This window comes from Canis lupus, chromosome 37 (genome assembly GCF_003254725.2).
Source record: "Canis lupus dingo isolate Sandy chromosome 37, ASM325472v2, whole genome shotgun sequence".
In the NCBI taxonomy this organism is placed as follows: Eukaryota; Metazoa; Chordata; class Mammalia; order Carnivora; family Canidae; genus Canis; species Canis lupus.
The window spans coordinates 17673518-17697828 of NC_064279.1; the positions used below are offsets into that span (position 1 = coordinate 17673518).

General features: G+C 39.3%; 1 protein-coding gene across 18 annotated transcripts in view; it reads left to right on the forward strand.

The window, feature by feature from the left end:
* Positions 1-336: 336 nt before the first annotated feature.
* The window catches only part of MAP2 (microtubule associated protein 2), a 293705-nt gene continuing 269730 nt past the window's right edge, over positions 337-24311 (forward strand). For all 18 annotated transcript variants that reach the window (XM_049106437.1, XM_035710979.2, XM_035710992.2 and 15 more), the window contains exon 1: positions 337-475. The gene's annotated coding sequence lies outside the window, so the exon portion shown is untranslated. The remainder of the gene's footprint in view (positions 476-24311) is intronic.

Genomic DNA, 24311 nt, shown 5'->3' on the forward strand with positions numbered 1-24311 from the left:
TGCTGAGTATTAGTAGGCTTACACAGTTAGGCACCTATAGTCATCCAGTTTGGGAACAATAAAAACACCACAAGAAAAAATTCCCTTGTGCTGGTTTGTAGTCAACTGTTCCCACTCTTCACCTCAGGCAGCCAGCCGTCTACTCTCTATTTTGGTTGTTTTGGCTTTTCTAAAATTTCACACGGATGAAATCATACAATAAGTAATCTTTTGTGTCTGGCTTCTTGAATTTAGGCAAATGTCTTTGAGGTTCGTCCTGCTTGTTGCACATATCAGCACCCGGTCCCATCATTGTGTGGTAGCATTCTAGCCCAGAACTCTATTATCTGCTCATGAGTTCTGTGACATAAGGGTGGCTTCTAGTTTTCAGCTGGCATGAATTATGCTGCTCTGAACATGAAGATGAACATCTTGGCGTGGACATACGTTTCCTTTTTCTTGGGCAGAGAACTGAGAGTGGAGCACCTAGGTATATGTAAGTGCACATGTACATTTTTAAGAAACTGATAGTTTTCCCAAGTAAGTGTCGAGCTTTATTCTATTACCATCAAGGTAGGAGAATTCCAATGTCTTCACATCCACACTGACACTCAGTATTGTCGGTCTTTGTAATTATATTCTTTCTAGGCTATATGTGGCATCTTTCCATGTTCTTAGTAGCCACTCCTATATATTCTGTGGTAAAGGCATCTACTCAAATATTTAGTCTTTTGGTGGAGAGCTGAGATGGGTTGTGTATCTTCATATTATTGAGTTCTGAGAATTCTTTGTAATACCTGTGCACAAAGCCTTTACGGAAGGTGGGATTATTAGATCACTTGGGAAGCTCAGGAGCACACCGGGTGAAATCTGAAACTGGTCCCCTGTAAAGGAGGGCAAGGAAGAAAGAAGAAAAGATTCTTCTTTCTTCAGGTTGGTAGGTGGAAAGATTAATAAGCAAGGGGACTTACATTCGAGGCTTGTTGTGGACAGCCACAAAATGAATAGATTTCTGTGCTCGCCTGCCAGGAAAAATGTTTCTAAGAGGCCTTACCTGGGTTCAGATGTCCTTGGCAACACTTTGTTCTCTCACAGATACATCCTTGAAAACTGCTCCCACTGTGGGAATGGTGAGCAGAATGTTCATTCAAAGGACAGGAGAGGAGGTAAGAAGCTGCTGATAGGCCCAAACCAGCTCACAGGTCTACCCATGGTCACATCCTCTCGATGACCTCTTCTAACCCTGCACCTCTCTGGTGCCCATCGCCTACAGTCTTAAATATCTCATTTGTGTGTAGCATACCCTGAGCGGTAAGCAAGGGGTGTCACTAGCACAGAGGTGATTCATTTGACTCTATCTGGCATTGGAGGCAGATATGACAGCAATGGTATAGACACATGCAGGAAAAAACCACAGATTAAGATAATGAAATTTAAGTAACAATTTTTTTTTCTACTGAGAGCCACATGATCCAAACCACTAATTTATTAAGTCCCCTAGGGTGTGTGGAGGGGGGGGATCACTCAGAGTATTCACTTGTATCCTCGTGTGATTTAATAAAGATGATACACTAGTAGACTCATCAGGTAGGAATGTACAACCTTCTGTCTGGATAATGGCGCAGGTGTCTTCTTGCAAAGCAGTAATAAAGGCCATTCTATTCTGGAGGACAGCTTTTCTTGTTAGAGTCACTTAGGTGTTCAGCAAAGACAAAATTTGAAGGCTGTCATTTAAGGTTATTGGCTGAATTTAGTAGGGACATTTTTTCTATGTGCTATAATATCCTCCAGGCCAAAGGAGAGGGAAAAAGCGGCCAAATGATCATAGCAGTAGAAAGAAGACAGACTGTGCCCATCTACCCTTGAGAAGAGGGAGTTTGGCAAGTTTTCTTACCAAGGGGCAGATTCTTCCCTATATGTTCAGAGAAAACCTGGGGTACAGCAGCCCAACCACACAGACTACACAGGTAGAAGCCACAAAGATTTCTATCTCACAACCATTGGGATTCATTCAGGGCTTCCCAGTACGCACCTGAGTGGCATGACTAGTTAGTGCCAAACTATTGCTATCCTTCATATAACAGAATGGCTACACATTTCCAGTAATATCCATCCCATATTCTTGGTCAAATTAGTTTGGTTCTGTTTGACATTTTTCTGTTCCCAACCTGGAATAAGGGTGCATCTGTGCTCAAATCTGCATAAACTGAGTTGAGCCGCAGGAACCCATCCTAAATCTGAGCGTAGCCACTCATAGCCTTGATAGTGACATTTTTAGGATCCTTCCAGTCAGCAGTTTGACGGGCTGCCTGTGTAGTTTGATAGAAGAGGAATCCCCATGCCCAGGGTTATTGATAGTGTGTGCCACAGGTTTCTAAGTCAGTATCAGGTGAATTAAGAATATTAGTCCTAGTTTGCTCTTCCTTAATGTACGGTTGTAGTGCTTCCAACCCCTTCCCTGGAGTAGTGATACCCACCATGGCAACCATGACAAGCTAGAAAGGGCTAGTGCCTACATATCCAATAATTGGATTCATTTCTTAGCCAGGCATATTGGGGGGGGGCATTGTAGAAAGGCATTTTCATCAGGTACCCATCTCATGACTGGGCACCACAGGAACAGCAGATGTCTAAGGTTGAAAAGATGGATATTTAGTAGGAACTTCTATGGGAGGGTCTTGCCCTTCCATAAGAATTAAACTTGTGGCCTGGTCCTTAGATGTGAATGTGTTACAGCTTTAGGAATTTGACCTGTTGGTCAAGGGAAGCAGCACTGTCCAGTGTGAGGAAATGTACCAGATGGCATATACCAGACCAGGACCCCACCTCCTTCCCTCTTTCACTGATACATTTTCCATTACAGATATGGTGTGTTTCAACAGGTCCAATATGCAGCAGGAAAACGGGATCCCAGTGGAGAATGAGTAGTTCCCTCTTAACCAGTGGTGCAAAGTAACTCCCCATCCAGGAGAGATGTCCCATTGCAAATTCTAGTCAATGATGCCTTTCCCAGGTGTGATGGAGCTTGGTGTTCTCAGCAGCATTACCCCAATGAGAATCAGAACAATGGCTATTTCCCAAAATTTCTACATTGTTTACAGTATTGGGCATTTTGGCAGGTGTTCCCAGTCTGACATACAGAGCAACAGGGCCTACTAGTTGATGACTCAAATGTATTAAAACCTGAGAAAGTACCACCTAGCCAAGGTGGTTTTACCTGTTAGTAATTCAGTCTGCTGCTTTAAAACATTCCATTCTTCCTTTCGACTAACCCTGCCTGCTGCTTGTATGTTATAGGAAAATAGAACCTCCATTCAATGTTATGTTCTTTTGCCCAATCTTACACATCATAACCTTTGAAATGTGACCTCCCCCCATCACTGTCTATTCAATGATGACATCTATACGTGATCCTTAGCTCCTCAAATACCCTAATGGTGGGCAGCCTGGTTTGTGCAGCAACAAGGGTAAGCTTGGGTTAGGCCAGACCAAGTGTTTCCACACAAGCCAAGGCATACTTAGAATCCTCACTCAGAGGAAAGGAGACAGTATCAGTAATTTGCCAATCCCTTACTGGTTGGGAACTCCAGTGGATGGTTCAAGATTCCTTTGGCAGTTACCTTGATGTTGTCTAGAACACACAGAACATGCTGTTACTGTATTAACCAAGTCATTGTATTTCAATCCTGTATCCTTGGCATGCATCACCCCTACTGGGTGCTATGGTGGTTGCTCTTTTTAGCACTCAATCTGCTGCATCTACTGAAGCATCCATTGCTAGGGCTTGTACCCAAGCTAGGGCTTCAGCTTCCTGATGGTCAAGGGGTGTCAACACACACCTTATGAGCTGGGACATAGAAGACTGTGAGGATTGCCTCAGACTCTTGCAGGCGAACACAAATGTCTTTCCGCATATCTTTTTTTTTAAGATTTTATTTATTTATTCATGAGAGACACAGAGAGAAAGAGAGAGGCAGAGACACAGGCAGAGGGAGAAGCAGGCTCCATGCAGGGAGCCCGATGTGGGACTTGATCCTGGGTCTCCAGGATCATGCCCTGGGCTGAAGGCGGCGCTAAACCACTGAGCCACCCAGGCTGCCCTCTTTCCACATATCTTGACCCCAGAAAGTCTTATTCATAATCATCCACCCTTTTAAAACAGCCCAGCTGTCAGTGTAAAGGGTTAATGGTCAGGGTTCATGAATGAACACCAGCCAAACCACTGGGAGTTCATCCCAGTAGCTGCTGTGGTTTGTTCCTATTTCCACCCAGATGGTGTCAGTATTGGGCTGCAGTTTGTGTGGATGGGTTGCCCCGACCAGACCCATCTCTTTCTGTGCATCAGGGAGAATTTTCTCCACTCCCTCTATATTGGCCAAAAAGACCACCATAGGAATGGGGCAGAGGTATTTAGAAGCTCTACATACTCTATGGTGCCTAATAGTACTGTATTTCTAGAGAGAGTGAGCTGATAGTAGAGTGCTCCTCTGCTATAAGTAGGTCTTGGTTAAAGTGGGAGTTTGAACTACAGCAGAAGTGGGTGGATGGAACAGATTTCTAACCCATCCCTTGATAAGAAGGGAAGCTCTTACCATGACATGTTGTTCCTTCATGAGAGGCTCTACCTGGAGAGTGCTATATGCCCTGCTGGAAGCTATTGCTTTTGGAGGTATATCAGGTTTCTGTACCTTCCACAGCTGTGTCCAAAATCCTAGGGGTATTCTCTCCTTCTGTTGTCTCTGCCACAGTGTCCAACCTATACCTTCTAGAGTCATGGACATATCTAACTCAGATGGGAGCCCAGAACTCCAATCTCTTTCACTAGTATTTTTGCTTTCTCGAAGGCAGTTTGTTACACTGATTCCCAGTCTCACATGTATCCTTTATTTGTCAGATGGCATAGGAGATGGAGACACTGTGCCAGGTCCTTCAAAATCCCCAAATCCATACAAACTCTTGTACTTCTCTCATGTCCTCAGGGATAGGCTTGCACCTTAATAATCATAGTGTCTGAGACAACATGTGTCTCTACTCAACCAAAGGACTTCCCACAATTTTACGGCAGTCCCTGGATCTTAAAATTCTGTGGGTTCACTGCCCATCCTCTCCCTCACAGATGTTCCAGAAAAGTCTGCAGAATGTCTTGCAGCAGAGGCAAGTCTTTACATGAAAACATTATGTCATCAATGTAATGGACTCATTTTACTGATTCGCGGAAGGACGACAAGGACAGATCTTTGGATAGCATCTCATGACGTCTTGTGGGGCTGTGCAAGTAGCCTTATGGAAATACTTGAAAGGTCCATTGTTGCCCCTCACTTATGAAGGCAAAATCATCTTTGGACTTAGCAGCCAAATTTATACTGAAAAAATCACTTGCTAAGTCCAGTACAGCATGTTACCTTCCTGGGTGGGTCAGGGGGAGGTACTACTTTATTCAATTCTTGGTAGTCCATGGTCATCCACCATGAGTCATGAGGCTTTTTTACTGCATACCAGGCTATTAGAAGCACGATGGGCAGGCCACAATATCCACTTGGTGTTGTTTTTAGATAGCTTCTCCTTTTTTCTTTATACCCCCCAGTACCAGGCAATTTATATTGTTTCAGTAGTTACCGCTTTTCCTGGGGGTGGTAGATTTACTAGTTCCCAGTTGGTGTTTTCCTTCAAAAAAAAAAAAAAAAAGCCTCAGAGTTTACAGTTTGATTACTCTAACCAGGAGGCAGGGTTCACTGATAGAATTGCAAACATATGTATCAATGAGGCAGAACTATCAGAAAGTCTAAAATCTAAAGCACTGACAACACCAAATACTGTTGAGGATGTGGAGCAACGGGAATTTTTGTTCATTATTGGTGGAAAAGTACAACTACTTTGGAAGACAGTTTGGCAGCCTCTTACAAGGCTAAACAGTCTACTATACAATTCAGCAACTGTGCTCCTAGATATTTACTTAAATGAGCTGAAAACATATGTCAGCACAAAAACCTGAACTTGAATGTTTATAGCAGCTTTAGTCATGATTGTCAAAAATTAGAAGCAATCAAGATGTCTTCAATAGGTGAGTAGGTAAACTGGTACATTCATACAATGAAATATTATTCAGTGATAAAAAGAAATGAGCTATCAAGCCAGGACAAAGCATGAAAAGATCTCATATGCTTACTACTAAATGAAAGAAGCCAATCTATAGTGAAAGGGCTATGTATTGTATGATTTCAACTATATGACATCTGGGTAGGGAGGAGAAAGAAGAGAGAGGCATAAGTAGGGCCCAGGGGATTTTTAGGGCAGTGAACTATTCTATATCATCCTGTAAATGGTAGATACATGACAGTATACATTTGGCAAAATCTGCAAAACTACAAGGCCAAGAGCAAGCTTTAATGTAAACTATTCTCTTTATTAATAATAATGTCTAATGTGCCCTAAAGGCAGAGCCCAGTGAACTTGGCCCAGCTCCTCATGGGAGATGCTTCATGACGGAAGAACTAAAATGTCTCGTGGATGCCTGATGTCCTCGTGGCTGCCACATGGGGACAAGAGTACAGTTGTAACAGGTGTAACATATCCATGCAGGATGTTACTAATAGAAGAAAGTCTGGGCAGAAGGAAAGGAAGTATATTAGGAATTCTCTATACTTTCTGTTTAATTTTTCTCTGTAATTACAAAAGCATTATGAGAAATAAAGCTTATTAATATATATGTATTTTTAATAAAACCTCAAGAATATCTAAAGAAATAGAGGCCTATACCATGTTCATGGATTAGAAGATTCAATATTGCTAAGATGGCAATTCTGCAAAACTTGATGTATAAATTGAACATAAGTTCAACTAAAAAACAGCATTATTTTTATAGAAATTGATAAGTTGGCGTGAAAATTTATACAGAAATGCAAACACTAGATGATTCAAAAGATTTTTGAAAGACAGTAATAACATTGTAAGACTTGCAACCCTTGACTTCTGCAAAGCTAGAATAATATTTTGCTTGCAGAACATGAGGATGGGCAGGATTGTGCTCGAGGTACATCATCTACTTTAAGCTCAGAGTTGATGCAGACTCAGGGGAATTCTTCCTGAAGCAAAAGAAGGCAGCAGGGAGTGCCGTCCTTTTGGAATGTGGTTCTTGTATCAAATAGCACAGAATTAACAGAACTGAGAAACAATAATTGTACTGGAGATACTCTCAGTGAGCATCTGCACCAGTGTGCTAGGTCATGCCTGTCAGTTTGCTAACACCCTGGCAGGATTCATAATCTTCCTTCCATCCCTCATATGGTTTCATAAGTCTCCTAAGATCTATTCTCAAGCAGGCCCTGTTCTGAGGAAGAGACCTAACTCCTCCAACTTCCCTGCTACTTGGGTGTGCCCTGATACTTCCAACCTCACTGGAAGCGTCACCGAGATATGGGGTGAAGCTGGGTGGAGGGAAGCAATACAGAGAGCATGGGGTGTGACTTCAGAGGCCAGGGTTTCAGAGTTTGCTGTTATAGTTTTTCATCTTCACAGCCTCTTATCATTAGGTTTCTTTTTTCCATCTGAAAATTGAGGGAATTTAACCAGATGTATTGGAAAATCACTAGGAATCAACTCTAGGAAATCAACTCTAATGTTCTATAGATCTATGATTCTACGGATAATAAAGGGACAAAACCAAATTATAAGTGCTGTTTCATCAGCACTGTGAAATTGTACAAGCCACACCTCACTCTCTCGGCTGACCTTAAAAACACCTGTTACAACTTGATAGAAATGCTTGAAGCAACTCTGAGTTGCATCTTACCTCTCTCACTTATAATAAAGTGCCGTTCTCTGATTATGAAGATTCTGAGGTAAAGAATCATCTGTTTTCCCCATTGGTCCTATCACTTTCAGAAGTATCTAAGGTGTTATTTTTAATGGCAACATTTCAAGGTCAACATTTTCTGTGTTTTCTAATTCATTATTCTTATTCTTTATACTCTTCACAGACTCTTCTTATTCATGATGCAATTATATCCTCATATTAAACACGGCAGAGGGGTAGGGTTAATATTTTTATCCTCACTCATATACTGTGAATTAGATTAAGATGGGGGACTCTGGAGCATACATCTAGCTATCTAGCGTGTAATAAAATCCCTGAAGGCAGTAGTTTTGGGTAGGGGGAGGGAGGCAGAGGAGTCTGTTTTATTCACTGTTTCTACAGTGCCTAGAACAGGGCCGGATGGGGTAGGCATCATTAAACATTTGTTGAATGAAAAAATGAATGAATGCATCTGGTTAGTGGCAAAGACGTCTAAATTCTTAGCCATTGCTCCCTTAGTACTGACCAGAGTTGCTCTCTCTCCTCATGCCCCCCCCATCACCCCCCCCACCCATTTTCCGGATGCAACCGCTGTCAGGTTTGTGCAAGCGAGGCCAGCGAGCCTTCTGCGCGGAGGGGTAGCGGGGCCCCTCGCCTCACAGTGACAAGAGAAGGAAAGGAGGGCATTTATGGGGACACCAATTCCCCCCCAGGTGTCAGAGGAGGAGGTCCGCTGGGTGTCTCAGGCCCGAGGGAGCTGGCCTCCCTTCGGTGGCGGCGGAGGGGGACTCTCTGGAGCCCCGCGTGGCCGGCGGCCCCGGAGCGGTGTCCGGCGGCGGCGGAGGAGGCCGGGCCGCGCTCCCCCTGCGGGGCACTGCCGCTGGGGCCCCGCCGAGCCGCCTGCAGGCGTCCGCATGGGGAGGCGGGGCCGGGGCGGGGCGGGGACCGCGGGGGCGTGGCCGGGGCGGGGCCGCGGGGCGTGGCCGGGGCGGGGCGTGGCCGCGGGGCGTGGCCGGGGCGGGGCGGCGGCCGCGGGGGGCGGGGCCGGGGCGGGGCGGTGGCTACGGGAGCCCCGGCCAGGGCGGTGCTCAGACTGGGCCGGGCGCTCGGGCTGCGCGGGCTCTCGGCGGCCGCGAGGCAGCAGCATCCTCCTCCTCCTCCTTCTCCTCCTCCTCCTTCTCCTCCTCCTCCTCGCTCCCCTTTCTTTCCTTCCGCTTCTTTCTCTTCTCCTCCTTCCCCTGCCCCGTCTCCCCTCCACCTTCACCGGAGGGCACCGAGTCGTCCAGTCCGGGAGCGCAGGCAGCGGCCCCCGCGGGTGCATCCGTCCAGTCCAGGTAAGAGAGCCGCCCCACCTCGGCTTCCGTGCAGGACGCCTTTCCTTCCCCCGCTTGGCTCTGTGCGTGGACGGAGCCTCAGCCGGGAAAGGGTGGGCAGGGCTGTCTGGTCCCCTGTGTGTTGGAAGCCGGCGCAGGTTGGCCGCCTGTCCCGCCTCCCACCTGGCGGCAGCCTCGGGCCCGGCCTCCCCAGGTGTCCGCACAGAGCAGGGCAATGGGCGCTGCTGCTGCTTCCTGGCCCTAGGTTCCTAGGACAGCCTGTGACCTTGCTAGGTACCACTTTGAAGCCCCGGGAACTTACGTCGGGTTAGGATAGCCCTGTGCATTCAGAGCCAGTATCACCTGAGCTGTAGAAAGACGAGGAGTGGGTCATACAAAGATAATGGGGGGGGGGGGGTAGAGTTTTTTTTTTTTTTTTGTCCCTCTAGCTGCAGAGACCTGCACACTGACGAATGAGTGAGTTGGGGAAGCCTTTTCAATTTGAAATCATTTTCCTTGTAATTCTTCCAAAAATAGCTGGAAGAAGAAAATTGATAAATATGATTTTAGGAAAATGAAAAAATCAAGTGTCTGGTCGTGTTGGAGGGCGGGACACGAAAATATGTCTGGATGAGCTTGAACGTCCACACAGTCTTTCTGTTTCAAGCGATGGGGGTGGGAAGCCTGCACCTACAGTCTGTCTATTCTTTTTCTTTTTAAAAGGCTTTTGGGGGCCCGCAATGCCGAGTTTCGTCCTTCCCCAACCTAGTCTTTTGTTTAAGGATGGAGATTTAAAGGAGTGTATGAAAGGAGCCAGGAGTGGGGAGGTGTGTTTGGGTGTGTGTAGGGGAGGGGTGAGGGTAGTAAAGCAGATGGGGTCAGGAAAAAAAAGGCATCTTTGAAAACTGGAATTGATGTTATACTGCCTGGCATCAAGGCTTCAGGATTTTTGTCAGAAAATAAAAAGCTTTCATTAGCAACAAGCCCGTTTATAACAATTGCTGTGTGCCATCTGCTGTAAGCCCTTAGCATAATGCTTCCAGGACATGGACACTTAAAACTGACACAATGTGAAGGGTTTTCGTTTAAATGCATACACATACATACTCATGCACATGTGTGCACTTGTACACATCACACACACACATGCACACATATAATACACTATACATAATATTGCAAAAGGGAATAGATACTTAAAGGACAAATCTTTGTAAATTTTTTTTTGAGGGTTTGAGGATTATGGTGTGACTGAACTCTAGTGCAGAACAAAAAAATATTGTTGGGGTGATATATAATTTTGAATGTGAGGGAGAGGGATTAATGGATGTTGGCAAGGAACTAACTCAAATGTTAAAGGTATAATTTATTTAAAAATGGTTGATCCAGGAGAGGAAATGACTGCAAACTGAAATTGAGGTTTGCAGCCGCAGTGAGGCGATGGAGAACAAAGCCTTTTATGTGAGCCACATTATGCAAAATGTCCTGGGCTTGAGCTTCAGGTACCAGCCCAGTATAAAGCATAGCTCTGTCATGCTGTCATTTCATTGTGGGCAATTATATTTTTTTTGGCAATGAAAATAGACTAAATAAATAAAAGCCCTTTAGAATGCCCAAGAGGAAGATTATAGCCTTTCACCTGACTGTGACACTAAACACCCGTTTAACTGGGCAATAGGTGTATTTCGGTAGAAATCTTTATGAATTTGTAAATCCTGGGTGTTTCAGTCAACCCTCTCCCGTTTATGCACAAAAGCATCCTCCCTCCAAGTAAAGGTAGGTGGCATTTTTTTCTTTCAATAAAGAATATTGTATTTGTGTGTGTATTGTAACATTGATTTTCTGATAATTTTCTTTGATGACCATAGGTTTACATCTGTATTCATGATTTGCATGTTATGAAGCTATTGTGCCTTTAAGATCATTGGTCCATGCTGCTTATCTGTTCGTGACTTATTTCATGTTAATTTATAGTATTTCATAGTTTGCTGTAATACCATTTAATTTCCAGAAGTTTAAAAAAATTTTACATGTAAGTAGAAAATTGTCTAATACACATACACCTGGAGATCTAAGTAATTTAAAAATTGAGCTTCTTTTAAAATTTTTGATTACATTAGTTTTCATTTTCTTTGTTTCTCTCCTCTCTTATTTTTCCCCTTCTTCTTGTCAAGCAAATAACCTGTTTCTTTCTGGCTGGTGGTGCCACTTTAAGCTTCTGGTTGGGTCTCGACTACCAAAAGCAGAGATAGATGTCTCAGGAATTTTGAATGTAGGATTTGTTAATTCTCCACCGCCACCCTCTCAGGATGACTTGTTTACAGCACCTACTCCGGGAGGAGAAAGAATGTGCTGAGAGAGCATGACCCAGTGAAACTGGCACAGCCATTACCTCATCATAGTAGCTACTTCAGATTCATTGAGAGAGCAGACATCCTCTCAGTGGAAACCAAACACCAGGAGCACGCCCATCCCTAGGCAGAAGCCCTTCTCATCCCATAGCAGCCTCTACTAATATTGCTTTGCTGAGGTTAAAGGGATATTTTCTCTTTTAAGTACTTCTTTTCAAAGTATTTCTTTTCAGAGATCTTGAACTTGGACAAAAATATGCAGCCAGAAATGAAACTTGGCACAGAATCTAAGCCTGAAGGAACTATTTCATTCCTTTACCACTTTTGGCTTAAATCAATTTGCAAATTTTCTAAACATCAGAAGGGAGAAGGAAGAAAAAATATTTGTTAGTGTATCCTTGCATGTTTTCTTAGGACACACATATTTTGTGTTGAATTTTACTAGCAACTGGATAACAGACTGGACTACTTTGAGAACTATAGTTCCACTGTTGGACTTGAAAATTAAATAGTTATTATGTTTGTTTAGATGCATACATAGCAGTGTGTGCATCCCTAAATTATTCATCAATATCCACGGGAGACAGACTATCTGAAACCAACTTGGGGATTTTAGTATTGAATTAGATTATTCTGATGAATGAAGTCTTCAATTCTTCATTTCCTTGTGACAGATTAAGATAAAGAATCTGAAATAACAGTTATAGTAGGTGACAACAATACCCCCAGGTCAATACTATTCTCCTTAATGCTAACAGTAGTCATTAGGTAAGTCATTACTAGATGCATGAACCTGAAGATAATATTCTGAAAAAGTCATAAGCTCTTTTGTCTCTGATCCATGAATTAAAGATGCTATTAAGCTCTCTGATTCATATCTGATTCTTTTGGTATATCAGTTGTTTTTGCTACCTTAATTCTCTCTATATCTTTATTATTGTCATTGTCTTGATCTACTCGTTCTATACCTCTGATATGGAGAGTATTTTGATCATTTCACCAATTTTCCCCTCTACACCATTTTAATCTCACATTTGAATGTTAGACTTCTCTATTACTATTACTAGTATTCTTTAATAGTATTATTCTCAGTACAAATTAGCTTTTAGGAGAGCATTTATTCCTATTTATTTATTATTCATTTATATGTCACCTATTAGAAATAATCATACTGCAGGCTATGTAATATCAAAAATATAGCAGACATGGTCCCTGGCTTTAAGAAATTTACAAATAAAATTAGAAGAATTTATTTCTTTTGTAAGAGGGGACGTTCAGATGAGTAGCTGTTGTATTACAGCTATAACGCAGAGAGCAAGGGACTGCATTTAGACAGAGGAGATGTCCCAGCATCTCAAAGACAAGCTGTTATGCATCAGTTACATAAATATCCTAATGTATACCTACCTTTCGAGTCCATATATATTTATATATTTTTAATTAGGGCATGATAAAATATAACTCTTTGTTTGTGTGCATGTATATATACGCATACATACTGCAAATACTGATAGGCCCTCAAGCACTTCCATCAGTCAGCTGTAGAAAGTAATATCTTTAAGTGCTGTAAGCACACGAAAGTTAAAATTCATAGTTTTCTGAGAAGCAACTTCGGTTATTTTCAAGGGATTATCAGTCCTAGGAGTTGATTCCAGGCCTCAAAAGCAGTTAAAGAACTATGAAGTCAGAAATGATAGACAAAGCACCAAAATCAAGGGGAAGGGTCTGTGGAGAAGTTTGGGTGGGTGCGTGGGTTGCAGTAGGAGGAGAACCGAAGAACGAAAACAGGTTCTCATTGTTAATAGTTGATTCCGGATGGAGAAGAGCCTGCGTCTAAGTGGTTGGAGAAGTAAGAAATCTGTTTTGTTTTTCTACCTCCTCATAATATTTTGTCCATATTCTTCCCTGTCATTACTTTGAACTAAGGCTGTAGGTGTTTCCTTATGAAATTTATAAAAGATGCTTATTGGAAGCAGTTCTGTAGTGTATCAAAAATTTTAAAACAACGTGAATACAATTAGTTGACTTTTTAGGGAAAACACTTTGAATCTAATCTTTGAACTTAATCTCTCCTGTTCAAGAGAAATAAGCTTTCCTTTGAGTTATAGTATTTTAACATGATACTTATTACTTCTACATTTTAATGAAATTCTCTGGGAATTTAGACACAATAAAGAGCTCAGGATTTCCTCTTTCAGTTGGTTAACTTATATTGTGGGCTTTGGGGAAAGTTTTAAACGATTTGTTTTCCATTAAAACTCGCCAGAGACAACAAATTTCTTTTCTGTTTTTTGCTTTTTTGTTATGTTAATAAGTCTTATAGAGAAAATAAATTTACTTGTAATAAGGTCACACAGCTTGACTTTCCCCTTCTTTGTTTTCTTTTTTCCTTCCTTCTTCCCCCAGACCTTTTCTCTCTTTTCTTCTTCCCTTTCTTTGCTCTTTCTTTTCAATTTGTGTTGGCAAAAAATCATTGATCATTAGAAAATGCAAATACTGTATAGCTTGCTATTTTTATTGAATTTATTTTCCATTACATCTATATTTCTCATTTAACATGCAGTTTTATGCTACCTTCTCTCCCTCCTCAGTGTTCTATCCCTGTCTTGGCTCTTTCTTTGATCTTGCCTTCTTTATCCTCTAGCCTTGAATAATCTTTTCCTTGTATACTAGTCTTTGATTGTGTGTTTTGCCTCTAGGAGGCCTTTCTGAATCTGGAAGAAAAGTTACTACCTTGTTTCTTCCCATGATTTAAACCAAGTTTACCCAGGTTCCCTTATCTTAAATCTAAGTGCTCATCCCAACTGTGTCTTCACCAGCATTCTTTAAATTATTTTTTTTTAAATCTGCAGGTAAAAATAGTACATCTATACCACTAATTGTTTTCAAAGTGAAAAATCTGGTTAACCAACTACTTTTTTTTTGTCATTTTTCTTACCTGACACCAAGTAAAATGGTTCAGCTATTTTTATAAATTAAATTAACTATTAAAGTCATTATGAGTCAGTCAATCCATTGTCTTCAGTTAATGCTAGTTAACTAATTCCACAGATAAATACTTAATATTTTGAGTACCAACTACTCAATGACCAATCAGAAAATATTGAACTAGATGTATTCAGTTTTGTATAAAATATTTCTAATTACATTGCTCTGAACAACATCATCATTAGCCATCTTGAATCCATTTCAAAATGATCATAAAAGACAGTGCCTGAATATCCATGAGAATATTTCATCATTTAACTATCTAGGTCTATTACATTTAAAGCAAACTCATTAGTAAATACACAAATTCTATTAATTTGATGCTAACTAATGATGCCGATATGAGCCTTTCACATTACCTTATTTAAGTGTTAATGGCTTATAGTTGGCTACATGTTATTGTTGTAACAGTTGTAACAGTACTGTGTTGTATTGTTCATGGACAACAGTGAAATTCTATAATGAGTTGATACCGAAACATGTTCTCAATTTTATTGTCTTAGAAAGAATGATGCAGCATCACTGTCACTGACACTAAAGCAATTGATGATCAGCTGTGAAGTTTTATTATTTTATTTGGGCCTTGAACCTCTCAAAATTGTGGTTAGTCTTTCCGTAAGTGTATGCAGATTTTTGGCAGAACAATATTTTAAACAAGATGCTGCTTACTTTTTGTATGATACTATATTTCTTTGGCTCATTTTTAAAAACAGGCAAAAAAGTTTAAGGATTCAGCTATGTATTCTTTTTATGTTAATGTTATTGAGTATAGTTGGGACAAGACCTCATTCATTAATTTACTGCACATACTTACCATTTATTGTTTGAAAAAGTTTGCAACCAAGAGCATAAAGTTTTTTTCTTCAGTGGACAATAATATGGAGTCAGTACATATAGTAGCTTTTGATCACATGAAATTTGTTTGCCTTGTGTCTCACAAAGGGCTAGGTTGGTAGTATTTGTGTGTGTGTGTGTGTGTGTAATAATCTTTGTAGACAGTCTTTTAGAAGTACTCCATTTTTTATAGTTGAAATAAATTATTTTGCAATCAGTTGACTTTGAGAAAATGAAAAACTATACTATGATGTTCCACATGTGAACATTTGATATTAAATACAATTTGATAAGAAAAACAATTTTATGGGGCACCTGGGTGGCTCAGTTGATTAAGCATCTGCCTTCAGCTTGGGTCATGATCTTAGGGTCCTGGGATGGAGCCCAGCATCTAAGCTCCCTGCTCAGCACAGCAGGGAGTCCGCTTCGCCCGCTCCTACCCTACCACCCACTCCACCACGTACACACGTGTGCTCTCTCTCTGTCGCTTCTCTCTCTCTTGAATAAATAAATACAATCTTTTTAAAAAAAGAAAAGAAAAATGATGTTATGGGTGTTCATTAATGAAATCAGATCGGATGAATTTCAACCTATTTGTATACTTTTCTGTTTAGAGATATAGTCCAGATTCCATTTTCCATTATTGAAATCAAATGGTAAAGCTAAATACTGTGCCCAAAATAAAAACATCTCTGTTTTGATAAAAATGTCCTAAATTGAAATATGACCCTTAAATTTATCTTTTAAGAAGTGTAGGTAGCACTACTTTTGCATGCAAAATGCAGTTTATCTTCACTGAAACAGCAGAAGCCAGAGTTGATAGATCTTTAGAAATTTTACTGTCAAGAAAGCATCCAGAAAGCACTAAGCATCCTACTGTAAGCCAAATATCTTCTCAAACAATAAATTGAGTGTGGTCTAGGGTTTATTTAAATGGGCTTTGGCCATTGTGCTTCAAACCAAACTTGCCTCATTCATAGATTACATGATGGAAATTGTTATAGACTACTGAGTAGCGGCTCTTGGTGAAATTGAGGTTTTGTGGTGTTTTGTTTTGTTTTGTTTTTACAGTTCTTATATATTTCATATTCAGTCACCAGTTCCATGATTTTTATTCCTTTTGTTTTGAATAGATGTGAGGGTGGTCACTCTCAAAATTAGAGTTTATGAAAACTGCACAATCCCGGACAGCGTCACTCCTTATTTCAACCCCTTCTTAAAGACTACATGAGGGTATGTGATAAGAATCTAAAGTTTCCCATTAAAAAGCTGATATTGCAAATGAATAAACTGATTTTTGATTTTTAATAAAATCTTTTCCTTTGGCTTCTAATATATTTATAGTCTATATAAACAGAGTAGCTCTTTGTAACCCTATTAATTAGTGGCTTAAAAGGATTATGTACTTACATAGCTGAAAACATAAAATGTCATTAATTGTATTCTTTACTTAATGGCATTAATTGTGTTCTTAACTTCTGTACCCCATTGCAGAAGGGACATTGGTTCTTAAGACTTGCTAATTATATATAAATTAGATGATGTTTGAAGGGAAAGAGGGACTGGCAAGAGCAGATGGTGTGAACCTCTGGTATATGTATAAATAAACCGGTACAGGGAGCTGTTAAGTGGCTTACCCAAGGTCCTGAGAGGTGGAGCCAGGCTTAAGACTCAGCCATTCTGGCTCCTGCTCAGTGCTTGTTGAGGGCGCCAGTGAGGTACCATTCCACTCTGACTCTCCATTTCCAGTTCTGATTATATGACCGTTTTCTGAGCTGAAGGGGTTCGGTGAAGTGACAGTCATACCTGCCCAACCTTGTGACTCAACTGTGACTTTCCCATGGACACAAAAGAGGGAGGGATTTGGAATTCTAAGGCCGTTCCAACTAGCGACATGCCAGCCACACTTCTGAAAATGGTGAGACTAACTAAACCTGATCCAGGAAACACTGACAGGGCTCCTGCCCAGGCCCATTCCTGCGGTTTGGATCTCTTAAAACAGAAGTTTAAATTCTCTGGGGATGTGTGCTCAGACTCAAGGTACTTGGAAAGCCAAGGAGCTTTTCTCAGAGCTTGAACTATCTATACTGATGCCTCCAGATTGCTGGAGACTGTGTTTAAACTTGGCTCTGTGTACAAGGGGAATCCAACAAAAATAGCCAGATTGAAACTTTTTTTCTGACCTCTAGCAACATGAAATTTTCTCAAAAATAGCTTTCCTTTTGTGTTTCCCCCAGCTTTCATATTTTTAGCTGAGAGGAAGTGAGCTAGAAAGGCTGTGGGCCTCTTACTTTCTTACTCTCTTGTACGTCTTCCTGTTTTGTTTCTCTGTCTCCAGTGCTCCATCCTTCTTATTTTTCACTTCTTCCAAGGAGACAGCAAACTAAATGAGAATTAGGTGTTGCTGTGGTTGCTGTGTTCAGTAGAGCTTCACCTGCAACCCATGCTGCTTAGGCATTGTAGAGTCTTAAGTTGACAAATATTCGAAAGGCATGAAAAGCATCTTGGAGGGAAGAAATTAAGCAGAAATCATGCTTAAATATTTAAAGAGAAACATTCCTAGTCACTGAAAACCGAAACAATATCACTACCTAGGGAGTGAAGGAATTCTAATGTTACCCTTCTGTTAGAGAATGTGATATAGTATATCCTATTTCTCTAGATGAACATGTTCAATCACTCGTCAGAATTGGAGCGACTATTTTATCACTGAGTAGATGTAAGAGAATTCCTTAAAATAGTTCCATGCACAATTGCAAAAGACTGGGTTGTGCATATTGTTTTCCCTTAAGTTTTTGTATTTTGAGTCATAAATACAGAAAAAATCATCTTAACTGCACACCAGGAATCTACACTTTACGAAGGCAAATTTTTAAAAATAAGTTATTCTGTGCTCCTCTTAATTGTGGTTTATTGAATTTGATAATTAGAAAATCTACATGATCTCCAGGAAATTAAAATAATACCCTTCAGTAAATGACATTTTTCCTTGGAATAGAAAATGACATTCTTCCTTGGTATAGATTCACTATCTATCTTTCTTCCACTTAAATATCAGGCTAGTGAGCTATGGGCATTTCTAACATCATGGAACATAAATCATTCATTTATGTAACAGATGGCTAGTGTATCCTTATTATGCAGCAAGAATTTTTCTGAATGTGTAGGATATTGGGATATATCATACAAATTCCCACCCTCAGGGAATTTATGAGACAGAAACTAACAAATGAATAAATGAATGAACATTTGAAACAGGTAATTGCTATAAGGAAGAAGAAACAAAAACGTACAATAGAGCTTATTTGGGATGGGATAGGCTGTCTTTGGAGATTCAGTAATGAGAAATAGCCATGGGAATGGAGGGGGAGGGTATAGCGTGAATTTTCAAGTAATGGAAACAGCATACAAAATAGCTTTGAAGCAGGAAGAAGCCTGACATATTTGAGAAACAAATATAAGGTCAGTGGCACTGGAGTCTAATGAGCGTGATAAAGGGATGTAGGAAAGGAGATGAGCAGAAGACAAGTACCAGGCCACACAGGTCCTCTTGACCAAGATAAGGGGTTTTGATATGCAGTGCATTCTAATTTTTAAGGTAACAGAAGCAGAATTTTTTGGGAATCTCATAAAAGCTTTCAAATTAATTATATTTTCTGAATCCCTGTAGGTGTACCTGTATCTTATTCACTAATGTGTTAAATCACAAGAGAGAAATAATTTAGAAAGTCAGAAATCGATGGTGGGGATAAAATTAGATTTATGTTAACCTGGTCTATTATAATGCTCTACACATAAGTAACCCAAACTGTGTCATTATCTTCAGATATTGGGAAATTACATGTATAAGTTATCTTAACCTCTTATATCCTTTTTTTACTCAAAACTGACTTTTAAAAAGCAAACCTAAGGAGAAAAGTACAGATACATATTTGAGAAAAGCAGTCACAGAAATCATTCTAATTTCAATATGGTTGTGTTTTTTGGCTATTTCTCCACAGCAGCTTTAGTGGTAAACAAGGCCAGGTGCCAAGCAAGAACCAACATGGTACCGGTATTTATAAATAAATTACATAGCAGAGTAACACATATTTTGCTTCTTGGAGGCAATGGCTTAAGTATTCTGAGAATTTAGTAAGTGAGCTGATCCCAATTTTATGATGATCTTGAATCTCCTGTGAGATTAATGATCATGCATATATTACTTATACTAAGATATTTAATGTACTTTTCAGATATTTGTAGACCTGGTGTAATAATCTATTGAATCCAGCATTAAACACAGTTTGCCTGACATTTGATTGATTTTACTTCTGGCCTACTTCAAGGCTGCTTACTTTTTTCTAGGCATTCCTCAGTAGAAAACAGAACTATTAATTTTTTTTTGTTCCTTGATGTAATGTTATTTACAGGAAATTTTCGATATGTCACACAATGTAGGAGAAATTAGTATTTTTATTTTACAATAAAGAATTGAATTGTTTATTTATTTATTTTTTTGTCAAGCTTCTTTCCTTGACTCAATTTTGTTTTGGTTTTAGGATTAATTAAATCATGATGTAAATTGATTTAATATGGAACCATTAGATAGAGTGATATGTCTGTTCCCCAGGCTTGCAGTTACTCAAATTAAATATTAAAAGTATGAATAACAAACCAAGAAATAATTCTAATATACATTAAACTAAGTATTGTTCTTGGAATTTTATTCAAATGTGGGCTTTTTAATATTGAGATATCACTAACCATCAAATAAAAAGGAAAATGTTATTTTAAAGGATTGATGATCAGGCTTTAAAAAGAAATAGTAATTTTCTTCTAAGTGTACAATCATGCTTATGCTACAGAATATAAAATATATAGCATATTGCTCTTCTCTAATTGACATTGACTAGAAATTTACGATATAAAACTAAAAAAGAATATAACACACAATAAGATAAATGATAAAGAATAGTATGGCCTATAAATGCTATGCAAATTCAGAGGGAGATATATCACCATATGCAGAAGCTAAAGATTTCATGTGGGAAGCAGAATGTGGAGTGGGGCTGCATAAGTGGCTGGGTTTGGAAGAGTGCCCAGGTAGGATGGTAGTAAAAGCGAAGGCACTGAGATGACAATGAGAAAAGTAAACCAGATGGCCTGCAATGGAGGATTCCTTTTGGAGAAGAGTGGGATTGGAAAGTAGTCTTGGATTTGTAGAGGTCCTTAAACACTGGGTTTAGTAGGAGTTTGGTTTTATCCTAAGACCATTGGAGTGAAGGGTTTGGAAATCAGTGAAGGATTTTGACTGGGGGAGTGGCATGAGGAACGTAATATCCCACGATCAGCAAGACAAATTTGAGAGGGTAGAGTGGCAGGTTTAGAATTTCTATATCTGGCATAGCATAGGGACACCAATCTATTTAGAGTGTGAGACTAAGAGATTTGTTTGGAAACTACGTTTCAGACATTTTCATGAACGTCTGAGAAAATATCAATACCAATGAATAGGAGTAAACAACACTGATGGGGATGGAGTCAGGAATGCCAGCCCTTTGACATCTTCCAGAAGATTTGAGGAATCCAGAAGAGTTAGGAGCCATGGAGAACTATAATATGAGCTTTTTTAGGGTATGTCACATGCATGCAAAATAAGTATTTTTAAAAGGACCGTGGCTTTGGAAAACAGCGTGAAGAAATAAGGACAAATTTCAATATAACTTCTTTGATTTCTGGGCTATATTGGAAATAGACCGCATGACTTCACAAATTAATACAGTAAACCGCTATTGAAAATCAATGACACATGCGTATGTATTTAAGTAAACACAGATTTTCCCCAAATATTACAAAAATATTTTTTCTGTTTATTTCTGATTTTAAATATTTACATTCTGAAAAGTTTTAATATCTTTATAACTTGTATCACATGGTAGGGGTCAGCAAGCTGTTCTGTAAAGGGCCAGGTAGACAACATTTAGGCTTTGTAGGTCACGTATACTTTCTGTTGCAACTACTCAGCTCTGTTGTTGTAGCAAGAAAACAGCCATAAACAATATGGAAACAAATGGGCATTGAAGTATTCCAATTAAACTTTATCTACAAATAAAGGTGATCGGCACATTTAACCTATGGACTGTGCCTTACCGACTCCTGGCATATACTGTCCTATTTTAACATGAATCTAGAAAAGGTCTTTGAAATTAGGTCATCATACTTTTAAGAGGTCACAAATAGATGTAGACTATCTAAGGGCAATCATTGCATATTTCCGTTTATGAAGGCACATGGAGAGAATCTTTAGATTTCTCTCAAATCAGAACATAGTAGATACTGTAATCCTAAACCACTGGATTAGTTTCATCATATAGGCACAGGGTGTGTTTACATTTTTTTTCTCGGCCTCTAGTACCCCCAGAATAAAATTGTGTGCCATGTCCAGTAACTCTTAAGAACTTAAGCATTTCACATGCTAACTCTTCTGTGATTTATTTTCTTACTAGTGATTTCTTTTTTCCTTATCGTTTGAATCCTTTTTTAGAAAAAGGTAAAGTGTAAATAAGGCTACTTTCTATATTTTCATGAGAGAGCCACTTTTCATTAAATGTGTGCTCATAGTTTTCTAACTTTCCAGAAGTGAAGGTGGTATGGCATTTCAATCATGTTTGCTATTAAATTAGAACAGATTGCATTGCTCTTGTTATTCAGTTTCCGCAACTGAAATAATTTTCTCACATATAAACTGTGACTTTTATGTAAATATGATATTATTAAATCTATCGTCCTCACATTTAAAAATATGGGATGGTTTGTTGTTTCTGAACCTTTTACTGTGGCTGTGGTCACATATGCCTTTCAAATGATTTTTCAACCCTCAGGACTCAAGTGATCCTGGCAGGAAGCTGCCAAAACCCAATATATTCTCTCTTTTATGAGTTCATGACTATGGAAATACTCTGGGGAATAGAATTCAGATACTTAAATATTGTCACCTTCTCTCCAGAATGCTGTGTGAGGTTTTCTCACTCCAAATTGACATCTGGGACCCATGGTATAAGAAACTATAAGCTTTGGGGCACCTGGGTGGCTCAGTGGTTGAGCAGCTACCTTTGGCTCAGGTCATGATCCTGGGGTCCTGGGATCGAGTCCTGCATCGGGCTCCCCGCAGGGACCCTGCTTCTCCTTCTGCCTAGGTCTCTGCCTCTCTTTCTTTGTCTCTCATGAATAAATAAATAAAGTCTTAAAAAAAAAGAAACCACAAGTTTTAATTTTTCTTATTCTACATGCTCTTCATGTGAAGTGATACTGTTGTCTTCTGATTTTAATAATAGGTCTTGTTAATACATTGGAATTAAATAGTTGGACTAATTTTGACTGTCCTATTAAATTCATAGTGAGATGTTTTTGTTTGACTCTTCTAGAAATGGCATAATGGATAAGGGAGCTTTTATGTGACCATTAGCCTGAGGAAAAAAAAAACTGTTATCAATTAGGTACCACTTGGTAATGATTCTCAGATCTACCCAAGGAGACTGCCATAGGAAATGTCAGTGTGCACATGATGTATCTGCACACATGATGTAGTAAACACTGAAACAGTATTTTGAATTTGAGATAACTATGTTATATAATTAGTTATAGCGTAATCTAATATTAGAAGAAAAATTGACTCTTTGTTGGAAAAATTCATGCCAAATCTAAGAGAATTTCATTTTCTACTTAAAGTGTAATTTACTGAATTTTATTCTATCACTACTTAAATTAATATAATTTAAGTTAAACACTTATACATGGATATATGCATGTATCATTTTGTACATTGACTCATCATAAAATTTTTTCTTCATGTCCGAAGTGAGAGAAGATAAAATGGAGAACAGAGAGTGGAGTCTTATGGCAATCACTTCACCTTTACATTGCATTGTTATTTCTTTGAGCCCACATTGCTGCTGCTGTTTCACTTGTCATTGATAGGACTACACACCTGATTACCTAATTCTACAACTATGAGTGATTGCCAAGGTCCACATTTATCAATACCTATACTCCTTTGACCAAGATGCCTAATGCGTGTGTGCATGGTGGTTTTACAAAGGGTAACTTGTCTTAGCATAGACTCATAAAGGAAGTTCCCTCCAAAAAAATCTACAACTTCTTTGGCCCTGTTCCATTGTCTTTCAAATGAAGATGGCTGTCAGAGATCTCTCAAGTTTTTGTTTTGTTTTGTTTTTAAATCTAAGAATCTGGAAGTCAAACTAGAGCTGACTTTTAGGATAACAATTTCTTCTTTCTCAGGAAGTAAAACAGGGTGAACAAAATGTTCTAATGCCAAAGAAAAAGGCAACAGAATTCCCACATATTACACATGTCTGTCATCCACTGGTTTAATCAGCCATTTTTTAACAGCTGAAAACTAAGCAACTGTAGCCCTTGGGACTTAAGTCTAAGCGGTTCACATTTTAAGTCAATATTAAGTAATGCCATAAATTGATTCTGGGATATACAACGTGAAGAGACATGGGCATTGTACTGAATTTATTTGGATGAGGATGTAAATGAAAATAATATTTTACAGACCCTTATTTTATTGTTTGGTATGGTTGACACAGTAACTTTTTCATGATGAATCAAAAACTTTCTATTATTTTGCACTTATATTTATCTCTCTAGATCATTGCATGTAGGGTGTAAACATTTCCATAGAGTAGTTCACTTTTTAAATATCTTTGAGAAATTCAGTAATCTCATTATTAAGATCTCTTAGTCACTATATGATTTTTATTTATTTTTTTGTAGAGTACCCACAGGGTATCCCTACTGCCAAGAAAATTATGTGGATGAAGGGAAGGGTCAGCAAATATGTTTGAATAATGAATGATTTTAGAGAAAGTAGTTGAGAATCCCAAAAAAGCTTAACACAGCTTATTTAGCATTATACCAAAAAAGGAAATAATGACTCTTTTTTTGGTAGTAATATTTTAAGGAACTGACCCTGTCCCTTTCTCTTAAAAAGAAAAAAATCCATTTCTCTAAAATCTCAATCTTTACCTTTGTTTAAGATGCAGAAAG